The sequence below is a fragment of the Telopea speciosissima genome, chromosome 2 (genome assembly GCF_018873765.1).
Source record: "Telopea speciosissima isolate NSW1024214 ecotype Mountain lineage chromosome 2, Tspe_v1, whole genome shotgun sequence".
NCBI lineage: Eukaryota > Viridiplantae > Streptophyta > Magnoliopsida > Proteales > Proteaceae > Telopea > Telopea speciosissima.
The window spans coordinates 25,826,905-25,840,574 of record NC_057917.1 but is presented as its reverse complement, the minus strand read 5'-3'; positions in this window follow the sequence as shown (position 1 = coordinate 25,840,574).

Here is a 13,670-nt window from a genome sequence, read left to right as displayed (position 1 = left end):
ACGAGTCAAGAGACAATAGCAGCTTCGCCAGCCCGACCAGCAACAAGTCAAGGGAGTCAAACCTCAACACCTACTGCTCCACCCTTTAAGTGCTACCTGTGCAACAAAGAAGGGCACATGGCCAGAGATTGTAGATAGCGTGGGTATGGCAAGAACTTGCCGAATCAGCCCTACGCTAGACCCTTCCAGCCACAGGGCAATCGGACGCAAGGAAAGGTGTTTGCGATGACGAATGAAGAAGCTGAGGCGAACCCCAATGTATTGACAGGTAAGTTTGTTGAACACTACTGAATTATAGGGAATAAATGGCTTACTTCATGTAACCTAAATTACCTACAAACCCTAGGTACCCTGAATGTCTCAACCATACTTGCACAAGTATTATTCAACTTGGGCGCAACCCACTCTTTCGTCTCTACCACTTTTGCAAGTAAGATGAAGGATCAACCGGGGGACATCAGGCACGAACTAGTAGATAGTACACCGACGGGTAGTGTCATGAGTTTGAAAGAAGTATACGACCCCTGCCAGATTGAGATTTGTGGGAAGAATCTAACCGCACAATTGATAAAGATGGATATAAAGGATTTTGATGTGATACTAGGCATGGATTGGTTATCTGCTTATGGTGCAAACATCTTGTGTGCGGAGAAGAAAATAGTATTCAAGATGAATGCTGGATCAATCCTCACCTATCAAAGTGAACCAAGAAGGAAACCCAGGAAGATAACCCTATCAGCCCTCCAGGCGCGAAGATTGTTAGATGAAGGATGTCAAGGCTTTTTGGCCACTGTGATAGACACAGAGGCAAGGATAAAGCCCTTGGAAGAACTTGAAGTCGTCAAAGAATTTCCTAATGTTTTTTCAGAAGATCTGACGCATCTATCGCCTAACTGCGATAGAGAATTCATGATTGATCTGATTCCTGGGGCAGCATCGGTATCCAAGGCACCATATCGGATGGCACCAATCGAACTAAAGGAGTTGCAGGTTCAACTTCAAGACCTGTTGAAGAAGGGATTCATACAACCCAGTGTATCACCCTGGGGAGCACCCGTGCTATTTGTTAAGAAGAAGGATGGTAGTATGTGGCTGTGTATCGACTACCGCGAGTTGAATAAACTAAATATCAAGAATCGATATCCGTTGCCGCGCATCGATGACCTATTCGATCAGCTACAAGGAGCAAGAGTTTTCTCCAAGATTGATCTCAGGTCGGGATACCATCAACTGAAGATCAAGAGCGGTGATATTCATAAAATGGCGTTTAGAACTCGGTACAGACATTATGAATTCTTGGTCTTGTCATTCAGACTAACCAACGCCCCGGTGGCTTTCATGGACATGATGAACAGAGTATTCCATGACGTGTTGGATAAGTTCGTCATTGTGTTTATTGATGACATCTTGATATATTCTAAGAGTGAGGAGGAACACGCTCAACACCTTATTTTTGTGTTGCAGCAATTGCGTGAACACCAGCTTTACGCCAAGTTCAGTAAATGTGAATTCTGGCTTCACCAAATTGGATTCCTGGGACACATCATCACCAAAGACGGCATCAAAGTAGACCCAGGCAAGGTGAAAGCGGTTCTCAAATGGAAAACTCCGAAGAGTGACACTGAGATCCAAAGATTTTTAGGATTGATCGATTACTACTGACGGTTTATTAAAAAATTTCTTGCGGATCTCGGCACCCATGACAAAACTTACAAAGAAGGGAGCCAAATTTGAATGGAATGAAGCATGTGAGAAGAGTTTTTAGGATTGAGAAACCGATTGGTGACAGCTCCAGTCTTGACCATTCTAGACGGCACCGGAAGAATGGTGGTATACACCGACGCATCCAGAACCGGATTGGGTGGCGTCCTGATGCAGAAAGGTAAAGTAGTCACCTATGTCTCTAGATAATTAAAAGAGCACGAGAAGAACTACCCCACTCATGACTTAGAGTTGGTGGTGGTAGTTTTCGTGTTGAAGATATGGTGGCATTACCTATACGGTGAGAAGAGTGAAATCTTCAGCGATCACAAAAGTCTGAAGTATTTCTTCACCCAAAAGGAACTGAATATGAGACAGAGGTGGTGGTTAGAACTGGTGAAAGATTATGATTGTGAAATTCATTACCACCCCGGTAAGGCCAACGTTGTAGTTGACGCATTAAGCAAAAAATCTCAGACTGCATCTCTCGCTTCCTTGGTTGTAAGCGAACAGTTGTATGAAGAAGCTCATAAGCTTGATATGGAACTCGTGATCGAAGGAATGGTTATGCAATTAGTAGCTATGGATCTATAGCCGTCGATACGAGAGGAAGTAATTGCAAAGCAACCATTGGACCCCGAGTTGGCCAAGATCATATGGGAAGTACAACAAGGTGTCCACAAGGACCCAGATTTTTCTTTGGCCCATGATGGTGCATTGAAGTTTCGAGATAGACTGTGTGTGCCTGATGATTTTGACATCCAAGACCGAATTCTTAAGGAGACGCAAAACTCACCCTATACAATCCACCTCAGAAGTACAAAGATGTACAAGGATTTGAAGAAGTATTACTGGTGGATGGGAATGAAGGAGACCATAGCAATATACGTGTCCAAGTGCCTCACCTGTCAACAAATAAAGGCAGAGAGACACCGACCGTATAGCTTATTGCAGCCACTTCCTATACCTGAGTGGAAGTGGGAAAGAATCACTATGGACTTCGTAACAAATCTGCCCAACACTAGGAAGGGCATAAATGTAATTTGGGTGATTGTAGACGGACTAACGAAGGTAGCTCACTTCATACCAATCAAGATAAATTACTCTATGGATAAGCTTGCCCAATTATATATAGAGAATATAGTCCGCTTACAAGGTGTGCCTGTCAGTATTGTGTCTGACAGAGATCCTCGGTTTACCTCAAGGTTTTGGAGGAGTTTACAGAAGGCATTGGGATCTCAACTAAATCTTAGTATAGCTTTCCATCCGCAGACGGATGAATAGTCAGAAAGAACTATTCAGACTCTGGAGGACATGCTCCAAGCCTGTGTTTTGGAAATGAATGACAGTTGGGATGCTCACATACCTCTGGTGGAATTTGCATACAATAATAGCTATCACTCTACCATTGGCATGGCACCGTTCGAAGCTTTGTATGGACGAAAATGTAGAACTCCGTTATATTGGGATGAAGCTGGTGAACAAAAATATCTCGGGCCTGAAATGATACAAGCGACCTGCGACAAGGTGGATATTATAAGAGAAAAGATCAAGACAGCCCAGTCAAGACAGAAAAGTTATGCGGAAAATAGAAGGAAGGACATTGAATTTGAAGTCAGAGAAAAAGTATTCGTTCTAGTATCTCCAACTAAAGGATTGCTACGATTTAACAAGAAGGGCAAGTTGAGCCCAAGATTCATCGGTCCTTATGAAATACTCAACAAAATGGGACCCGTAGCATACCGACTGGCACTACCACCATCTTTTTCAGGTATCCACGATGTTTTTCATGTGTCAATGCTAAGAAAGTACATTAACAACCTGACACATGTACTATCAACTGAACCTGAACAGTTGGATGTGGATATGACCTACGAAGAGCAACCTACGGAGATATTGGACAGAAAGGAGCATAACCTCCGTAACAACACTATCGCTTTTGTAAAGGTTCGTTGGGGAAATAACCCAGCGAAAGAAGCTTCATGGGAACGAGAAGAAGAAATGAAGGAGAAATATCCCCAGCTCTTCGAATTGCAAGGTAAGCAAATTTCGAGGATGAAATTTTTGTAAGGTGGGAAGAAATGTCAAACCCTGCTCCTGACTGGTTGGAATTTTGATTGAAGGACAGGAACCCCTGATCAGGAAAAAAAGAACATTGGGGAGTATCACTCCAGTGATTTAGATTGATGAGGAAACCCTGTGTGAATCATCCTACATGCCTGTCAGTAGGTGGATAGCAGACCCCTACAAATGTACAGCTCATAGCATGATGTATGGCCTGAACTTCAAGCAATCTCTCTCCTCCGCATAACTATGGGACCCACCTCTGTAAAAGTGTGTAAAAACCCCTAGAAGGCATGTGGGGATAATGCCCTGACCAAGGGTCAAACCCCTGTGCAAGCCCCACTGAGATTCAGCTTTGCTAGAATCTCTAGGCGATGGCACTGGGCGATACAAGGCCCAGAGACATCACCCAGTGAGTGAAACAGCATATTTTAATGGATTTTAATTATAGGGACCACCCAACATGGACATGGGCACCCTCCATAGATAGAGGGGAGTCTGAGGGACCACCTCATACCCCTAGTTCAGTGGGACCCCACCACAGAGCCCAGAATGGCTGTGAATTGGGTTAAAAATGCATTTTTGAAAAAGGGACTTAATGGCCAAACAGACCCTAGTTGGGCTTGGCCTATAAATAGGTGGCCTTGGGCTCATTTTAGAACCCTTGGCCACTGTTCAATTTGTGGGAGAGAAGAGAAGAAAGAAAAGAGAGAAAGAAGAGAGAAAGAAGGGAAAGAAGAAGGAGGAGGAAGGAGAGGCTGCCACCCCACCCAAGCCTGGAACTGAGCTCTCTCAGCCCTGTGTAGGTATAAAACACATACATACCTGCTGCCTCCATCTTATCTCTGTGTTTGTTGATGTTCCAGCTCCCTGGACAGCCCAAACAGCAAGGGTTGCCCTGAACAGCTCCAGATATGCCATGCGAGCATAGAGCATGGGAGATCTATTGTTTTTGTTAAATTTTATTAGACTGATATGCTGTTTATGGAAGCCGAATCTGGCTATGCACGGCTGCACTGCCCAGATTCACTACTGGCTAACTAATTGGAACCCTGGATGCAAGCTATGGCTACATAGACCTAGCCCTAGGTAATTGCAGCCACTAACCACCATATCACATCTGTTTCCAGCCCTACATGTGGCTGAAACTGAGATCCATGCTTGAAGAAAACCCTGTGACACTATTTACTAGGCTGTTTGGGCAGCCCCTGGCAGCCAAATGGTGGGCCTGATGGAGAATCCATCTAGACCATGATGTAGATTACCCCAGTGGCTACCTAACCCCCTAGCATGCATGGGGTGAAGATTTGAGCCCTGCCTATGAAGCCCAACCTTGGAATCTCAGCCCATTATCGATTTGTAGACTTTGGGCGATGCACCCAATGCCCGGAGCCAACGCCCAGTGAAGGATTTGCTACAGTTTTTGCAATCTGACCTTGGGGACCTCACCCATTGACCATGTGATACTATGCGAAGATGGGAAATGACCTAAATGCCCTTTTCCACATCTATCTTAATGAAGGGATAACTTGGGAACCCAAGTGGGCCCCGCAGGTGAAGGAAACCCTGCTGTGCTTGGTCCTATAGCATAGACAAGCTATGGACAGCACTGTGAACCTAATCTGACCTATGGTCAGGTACAATTACTAAAAATGGCCATTTTACCCCTAGACCACCATCTCGGGATAATGCACCGGGACATGAGCCTAAGGCCCAGTGCAAGGCCCAGTGATTCCAGGTGAGAACCAACTGAACAATCGGGTCAACCTAGTAAGCTTAGGTTAACTCTAGGACTACCAGAGATAGGTTGAAAACTCAACATGACAATTTCTAATTTATATTTAGAATTTGATCCCGCGCTCGAGGTCAACAACCAGACTGCTATTGGAACTGAGTTTGCGACTGAGGTCTTAGAACCAAACTCAAGTGAGTGAAATATTATCATTTATGTACATGTAATCTGTGATGCAGTGCCGGTAATTAAATTCAAATATTAATGCTGCGTTTATTAAATTAAATTCAATTATTTAAACTGTTACTCATTGACTGTCTGTTGATTAACACTGTGAATCTTATATGATGATTGTGATTGTTAGACTAGATGCCGTAGTCGACTTGGAAATGAGGCCTGTGGTAGCCCGTAGAATGGGATGTGGTTGACACCACTTGACTCATACGATGCCATATAGACATGGGGTTAGCGTTTCATCATCCGTGCTACGCACCCTTGCCAACAGGGGTTAAGGTGTTGGATGCCTGTGGGGGCGACCATATGTGTATGTGAAAAGAGAAAAGAAATGAAAAGAATACCGAAATGGTGAATGAATGAAAAGAACACCGGAATGGTGAATATGGACTGTAAGCTAGAAAAGAAAAGAAAAGAGAAAAGAAATGGATTGTGCCATGGGTTAATCACAGACGGCTGGTCGGGCTGACCCTTGTGAAAGAATGCGGGAGCTGACTGGTCCTCTCCAACAACTCAATGGGTGTATCGCGGGAAGGGGTTAGAAGCCCGCACCAGGGATACATGTATTGGGGATTGTAGTAGCACAGACCTGACTTAGTTGTGATGTTAGGTGGCTAATAAATAATCTGGATTTGCATATCATGTAGGATCATGTGGATTGTGGTTGCACATGCATGCATGATGATATATTTTGCTCACGAGCTTGGTGGGGTTCACACTCTGTTATATATGTTTTTCTTAGATGATTTTGCAGATCGATGCCATAGTGGCATAGAGGCTCATTACGAGGAGGAGAGCTCTGGTTATTATGATGATCTTCGTATGGACCCCGACGGAGGTCGTGCCGATGATGCGTGCATTCTCGGTGGTCATTGATGAAGACTATTGAAGAGCGCACCTGATGCTTTTTGTCTTGGGGACTCCTTTTTGTTTTTTTTAGGAGTTTATCCCCGTTCTGACTGTGGTTCTATTGTAGTCTTCTTACTTTTTATTTTGGGGTTGAGTTATCTCACCCGGTATATATATATATGTACGTAGTGACTTTAGTTCTGATCTTGTCAGCTTTGTTTCTTAGTTTGTGGGTAGTTGGGAAATGTATCAGAACAATCTTATGTATATATTATCATCATTTCCTGTAACACTATGCTTTCTCTTTTATTATGATTGTAGTTTATCTGCAGCACTCTGATCTTGCCTTTGATAAAGTGAATGAATATGGTACCATGAATGTAAGCACTGCTTCTAGATCCATGGGATTTGGCGGATTGCTATTATGCAATTCGGGTCACCTACCTAATCCTCCCAGGGGGTGGTTTGGGGTGTGACACCTAAACCCTATCCTTGGACCAAAGGAGTTGGATCCTTGTGAAACCTTGGACCCATGAGGTGGTACTAGGTTCTAGTGACCTTGACCTTGAGGGCCATGTGACCTCCAGGTTCTAAGATGGTAAGGAAAACCCTTAAAAATCTCAAATAGAACCTCGATGGATGCACGAACGGATCCAGTGCCGTGGTTCTGTCCGTGGATCCATCCAATACATTTTGGTAACTGGCTCGAATGGAGCCAGGAACGGATTCGCCTACTGGTTCCGTCCATGGTTTCATTCCCTCTTGGGAATGTCTCAGGGATCGAATGGATGCACGAACGAATTCATGAGGAGGTTCTGTCCGTGTGTCCGTCCCTCTTATTTTGACCTTTGGGCCTGAACGGAGCAAGAAACGGATTCACCTTGTTGCTTCCATCCGTGAGTCTGTCCGTGCTATCTTGTGTAAAACCCAAATTTTACCTTTGGGACTCAGCATGGGATCCCTTCACACACCTTCTAACACTTTCTCTCGCATCTTTAGGCCGTCTAACTGGTACGGGAGAGCGTATATCAAGGTAATCCATGCCAAACACATCGAACGATATCCGGATTAAGGTGAGTGGGTTTTGGGTGATTGTTTGGGTTTGCTAATTATTAAATATTCATTAGCATACTATTTATATGATTAATAAGCATTTTGCATAATTGCATTATTTATCTAAATTGTGAACTGATTCGAATGTGTATATGTGACTTGTTTCATTATAGTATCGGGTTACGGTACCGGGTGTACCGGTATCAAAACCCCAGAAATATTTATGAAATTCATTGACTGTCATCCTGCCCTGTATGTGTCGTGCCGTGCTGGTACCCAGGTACTAGATGGAATGAGATGTTGATGCACCGGAAGTACCTCTCAGGACAATAGGACTTGCATGTAATATATCTGTGGTTAGAATTCTTGTTCCCTTATGCTATGACCCTTACTAACAGGGGTTTATGTGTTGGGTAGTCAGAGCACTTGTTGCCTGTGGGGGAGAGAGGCCAGGTCAGGGGTAGTATTGGCTATCAGGGTCTGCCACTGGTGGTCTTGGTGGTTTCGACCGGCGTAGGCTCCCTTGTGATAATTGAGGTTTCATTCTGGTGATAAGTTAAGTGACCCACAATGTCTCCCGAGTTATCATAGTAACATATACCTGACTTAAATTTGTGTGCTAGGTGGAAAATGAATTTAACATGCGCATGCATTAAGAACTGTTTGTAAATGTGTGTTTGTGTGTATGTGCATTCCCCTTTGCTCTCTCACTAGCTTGTGGAGCTAACCCCGTTGCGTAACCTCTTTTAGTCGCTTTGCAGGTAATCTCTTGATGCGCTCCTTTTGATGCAAATCGAGTGGAGCTAGAAGTTGGACTTGGATGATGATGTACTTTCAAGGATGGTGCCCTTGGGGCATGATCTTAATCTTTACTTTTATAATCACCTTTAGTTATGTACACACTCCATGTGTACCTTGGAGTAATTACTTGATGGTTATAGGAAATTTGTAACTACTACATACGCTATCATTAGCCAATGAACATCTTGTAACTATTCGATTTTAAATTGATTTATGCATCCACTGACTTCTATCTATATTGGAATGTGTCATTCTGTTGGTTTTCGCACTCTGATATTATTATGTTTTTAATATTGGTTATAGTTTGTGGATTAGGACACTGTATCTGTGATCCTGGTAGTTTTTTGGATGACACTTGTCGTCCTAGTCACCCATTTTCTTATACTTTATCATTTATTGGGATAGGGGCATGACAACATGGTATCAGAGCGTGATGCTCTGCATCGACCACAGTCCGGCGTGAATTTTTGATTTACTCCCTATAAATAGGTTCTAATTAAAAGTTTCAAGATCATAAATGAGTGTGTGCAGACACAGGGAGAAGACTAGCTAGGGTGCAAACCGAGAACTCTAGAAAATAATAGACAAATATGAAATTAGGACTTGAGATGCATACATGTCCGGGTGCTAGCTCTCAGGTTACATTGTTATACCCCTAGAGGAGTATTACATGGACTTCACAAAGGATGATAACTATAGAAATCCAAATTAAAAGGAAATATATATATAGAATGAGTTTAATCACCGACTGTTCATACATTAGGCCCTCCCTCGGAGGTAGGTACACCTTTTCAAAGTAAAATGTAAACAAAAAAAACCACCATGAAAGCTTACTAAAGTTCAGTTGGATAAAAAAAAAGGGGTAGAGAAAAGAGAAATGAAAGAGTTCCAACAAGCTCAGAAAACTAAAAGAAAATCCTAAAATAAAAAACTTTCGATTTCAAGTGAAGCAACTGGGCTAGCTCTCCATGCCATCTCTGTCATCTATCTTCTTGCTCCCGCTATAGAAGAGGAAAGTGTTGATGTCATTGAGTTCCTTCTCCATCCTCTCGAGGCATTGGTTGCAAGATGAGAACTGCCCCTTGATTTTAGTGAACCCCTCTGTCATCCTTAGATTCAGCCTTCTAATGGCAACAAGGACAGCACTTGCACCAGAATCCTCTGTACTGGTGGCCCCTATAGTGTGCTGCCTGGATCCCACCACCTCTACATCATCCCCCTCGCTCTCTTGGGCTCTTCCACCCCCTCCATAGTTGACAAGCTCCTCAGAACTATAGGAATCATAAGTATGCCCATCCGCTATAATGCATTGAACCCAAATGGTTCCTCGGAGCTTGCGGCATGGGTCTCATTGTTGAGATCTATTCCATAGTGGAGAAAAACCTAGGTGAGCAACCTTTCTTAGGGCAAAGTGTTCTTACGGAGGGGATTGGAGACTGCATGTGCCATGTACTGGATGATGACATATGGGAGACAAGTCTGCTTGCCTGTGTAGAGAGAGTATGCTAGTGAGGCTGCCATCAGTGGGGGCTCAGTGCTGTGTCCTCTAGCTGGGGCTAGGTTTGTCTTAGCAATGTATGTTAAGACCCGCTGAGAAGGACCAAATTATGGATAGGTCATCGCCCATCAAACACATAGTCTGTGAGGGTCTGGTACAGGAGTTGGCGATCAGTCGGAGACAGGCACCTAATGGGATCACTCCCTGGAGGATAGTACACCCTGTTCCCTTCTGAAGATATATTCAAGAGTATCCCCAACTCCACCTCATTGAAGGTAATGGGCACTCCCCTCACAAAGGAAGTCAACCTGAGACTGTCCGCGCTCCCATGGATGAGCACTAGGTTGGAGTAGAATTCTCTGACAACTGTGGGGTAATAGAACTCGGGATTGGTGAGCATGCTGGCCCACCCTAAGCGGTTTTATTTTATTTTTTTTAACTCAAATATTCTTTGGGACCCGGGCCGGCCCCTGAATCTTTATTAAAAAATATCAAAGAATGTTAAGTACACAGGGGGGGATTTGCCCGCCTTACCCCAAACCCAACCTTTACAAGAAACTCAACACTCTGTTCAAAATTCAAACCTAACCCAATACAAACCAGCCTACACTCGCAGGACTAGAAAACCTATGGCATCTTCTTGAATTATTTGCCTTAGCTCGAGGAGAATGTCTCTGTCACCAATAAAATCTGTGTCACACAAAGTGTTATAAGCATAGTTTGCAAGCCAATCCGCCGCCCTATTTTTCTCTCTATAAGTGAAAGCTAAAACTGGACGGATCTCCTCCACCAATCTCAAAGTTTCCTGGAACTAGTACCAAACTTGCCAAATCCTACACTGTTTTTTAGCAACACTATGGATGGTAGAGGTCGAGTCCGAATCAACATAAACCCCCCTGAGACCCAAATCGCGACATAGACATAGACCATCTCGAAGTGCTCTTAGTTCGATCATGGAGTTTGTGCTTTCCCCATAAAATTTGGCATAGGCCGCCACCACCTTGCCCTCACTATCACGAATGATGCTCCCCCCACCTCCAACCCCTGGGTTGCCCCTGCAAGCCCCATCAACGTTAAGCTTCACAAAGTTTGTGGGTGGGCACTAAGAAACCGGCCTTGGAGGTTTACGTATGGGGGGGTGATGCGATAGGCCAAAGAATTGCAGGATTAGTGACTCCTGCATGGAAGGACTCCTAGCACCAGTATAGTTAATGGGAATCTCGTGAATCCACCCCCGTATGACTTCCACAATCATTCTAGCAAAACGGGCTTTCTCTCCATGCTTCTTGCAGTTTCTTTCCTTCCAGAGCTCCCAAACAATAAACACGGAATCAGACCTGTAATGATAGCACGCAGGCTTCCCCTGTTAGCATGACCTTGCCAAAAGAGCATTCTGCACCTCACCTCTTGCCAAGGAATAATCTTCACGTGAAGCAAGCAAGAGTAAAATTCTCAAACTTTGGAAGCCATCCCCCCCACACAAGACAGTGAGAAGCAGTTTCAGATATGGGAGAGCCACAACATAGGCACTTCAAAGCCAATGGGATTTCGATCTTTTTTATTGAGTAATCAGTTGGAATCCCCCCGCATAAAATCTGCCAAGAGAAAAACCCAATTTTGGTGGGGATCATGCAGTTCCAAATACATTTAGCAAAAGGCCTATCTGGAGCCGTGTTTCTAATGGTGTTCCAAATCGCTTTTGATGAGAGAATACCATTTTTTTCCGGCATCCAAATTAGAATGTCGTCCTTCTCAGAAAGGGTAAAACTTCCATTCACCACACTATCACGTACCTCACCCTAAGCGGTTAAACCTAATATCCACTATAAAGGCCACTAGCTCTTCAGCTACTGCATCCCGCTCTACTAAGATCTTCCTATAATGAAAGTGCTCATGGAATAGGCCCTCGGCCTCCGCTGATATAAATCTCTCGGCATTGAAAGCCGGGGGTGGAGGTGGTAGAGCAGCTGGAGCATTCTTTCTTCTAGGGGCCATTGCGTGATCCTTACGCACAAGAAGTCAATAACAAGTATAACAATGGTTAAACCAAACTCAAATGGATAAGATAAAACAAATATGTATATATATAGAAATTAGTTGAATAAAAAATTATACAGCAACTATGCAAGCCCTAACTAACAAAAAGGGGTATGTAGATATTTTGGGGGGAATAAATTCCCTTGGGCATGAGTCTAAAAAGGGGGTGATTCCATAGAAACAAGCCTATGCCCGTGGTTACCAAGTGTTTCCAAGCAAAGGACCAAACTCATGAGTAGTATAGTGAAAATTTTAACCAACAATAAAGTTCGATTTGGGGAGAACCAATGCAAGGGTGAATGTACTTCCAACCCCTACCCTAGAAGTTACACAAACAACCAAATGTTCTTGAGAGAAGTTTTGATGGGTTAACTCTCATGGAAATGATAGGGAATACAATGAAATTAGTCATGCCTTGAAGTTTTTTTTCAAAACAATAGGAATTTGGGAGTTTATTCCAATCATTACCTAGAAACCATTGGGATGATTCAACTAGGCATAGTGCACTTGGCTAACAAACTTAAGTGTTTCCTAGAAAGGAATGTTGTCATATTCAAAATACAAATATGCACATAGTAGTTAACCTAAAATAGTGGCATCATTCGGTTGGGGGTTGATTCAACCAAACCCTAGCATCAATCGAAATTTTGGCATGGTTTCGATGTCCACATGGTTATGAGAAGGCAAATAAAAGCAAGAATATGTTCAAACTCATGACGTATATCCTTTGAACAGTGAAAAAAAAAAAGGAAATAAGAGAAAGACACAATCAAAAAGCCCTAGGGGTCTAGAGAGAGAAAATCTGGAGAAGAGGGAGAAGGGAAGAACCTTTACTGTGAGGCAATGGGGGCCGATTCTGGATGATTGGGTCTCAAGATCTTGAGGGAAGATAAAGGAGGCACGAATGGATGACGCTTGGGGCTCCCCTGCTCTGTGGTTCCGTCCACCCTAAGAGCCAAAATGAGTTTGAAAAACTCACGGCTGTATTTTTATAAAAATTTGGCGAACGGACGCACGAACGGATTTACGTTACATAATCCGGCTGTGTTCTTTTGGGCTTTTGGACTTGATCTTTTGGGGACCTTGTGGTCATACCTTTGTATGATGATTACATGCTTATCTCTTCATGTCTACACCCATATTGTTGTAATCTACTTATGTACTTTGCTTGATCCTTATTTTAACCTTGAGGTCATAACATTTAAAGCCTGCACAAGCAAAACAAGTCTGTAGGGAATGATAGTCGTTAGTCCAAACAGTGGCTTCCATTTCATAAGAAAAGGGAGTGATTTACCTTGAGGATGAAAACCTTTAAGCCCTATTGGGTCCCTCTCCCTTAAAAGACAATGTTAATGGAATAAAACATCGGAGTGAGATATGTTATGCCTCCTAGGTGAAATGGAGAAGAGTAGAAGAAATAGGTTTCATAATAATATTAAACTGATACCTTAAGTATAATGGGTTAGAGCACATAATGAGGTAGGCAATATAAGTCTTACTTGAAAGACTGTAAGTCTTGTGGACAGAGGAACTTAAATTAATCAAAAATCATGAACACAATTCACTACACTTGAATCAAATGAGATCAATAAGGACTTAATATAGGGTGGGAATCTTTTCCCCAAAACCAAGTATGAAATGCAGAATAATTAATCAAGTATGGGGTGAGTATTATGCAACCTACTTAGTTCATGAGTAAAA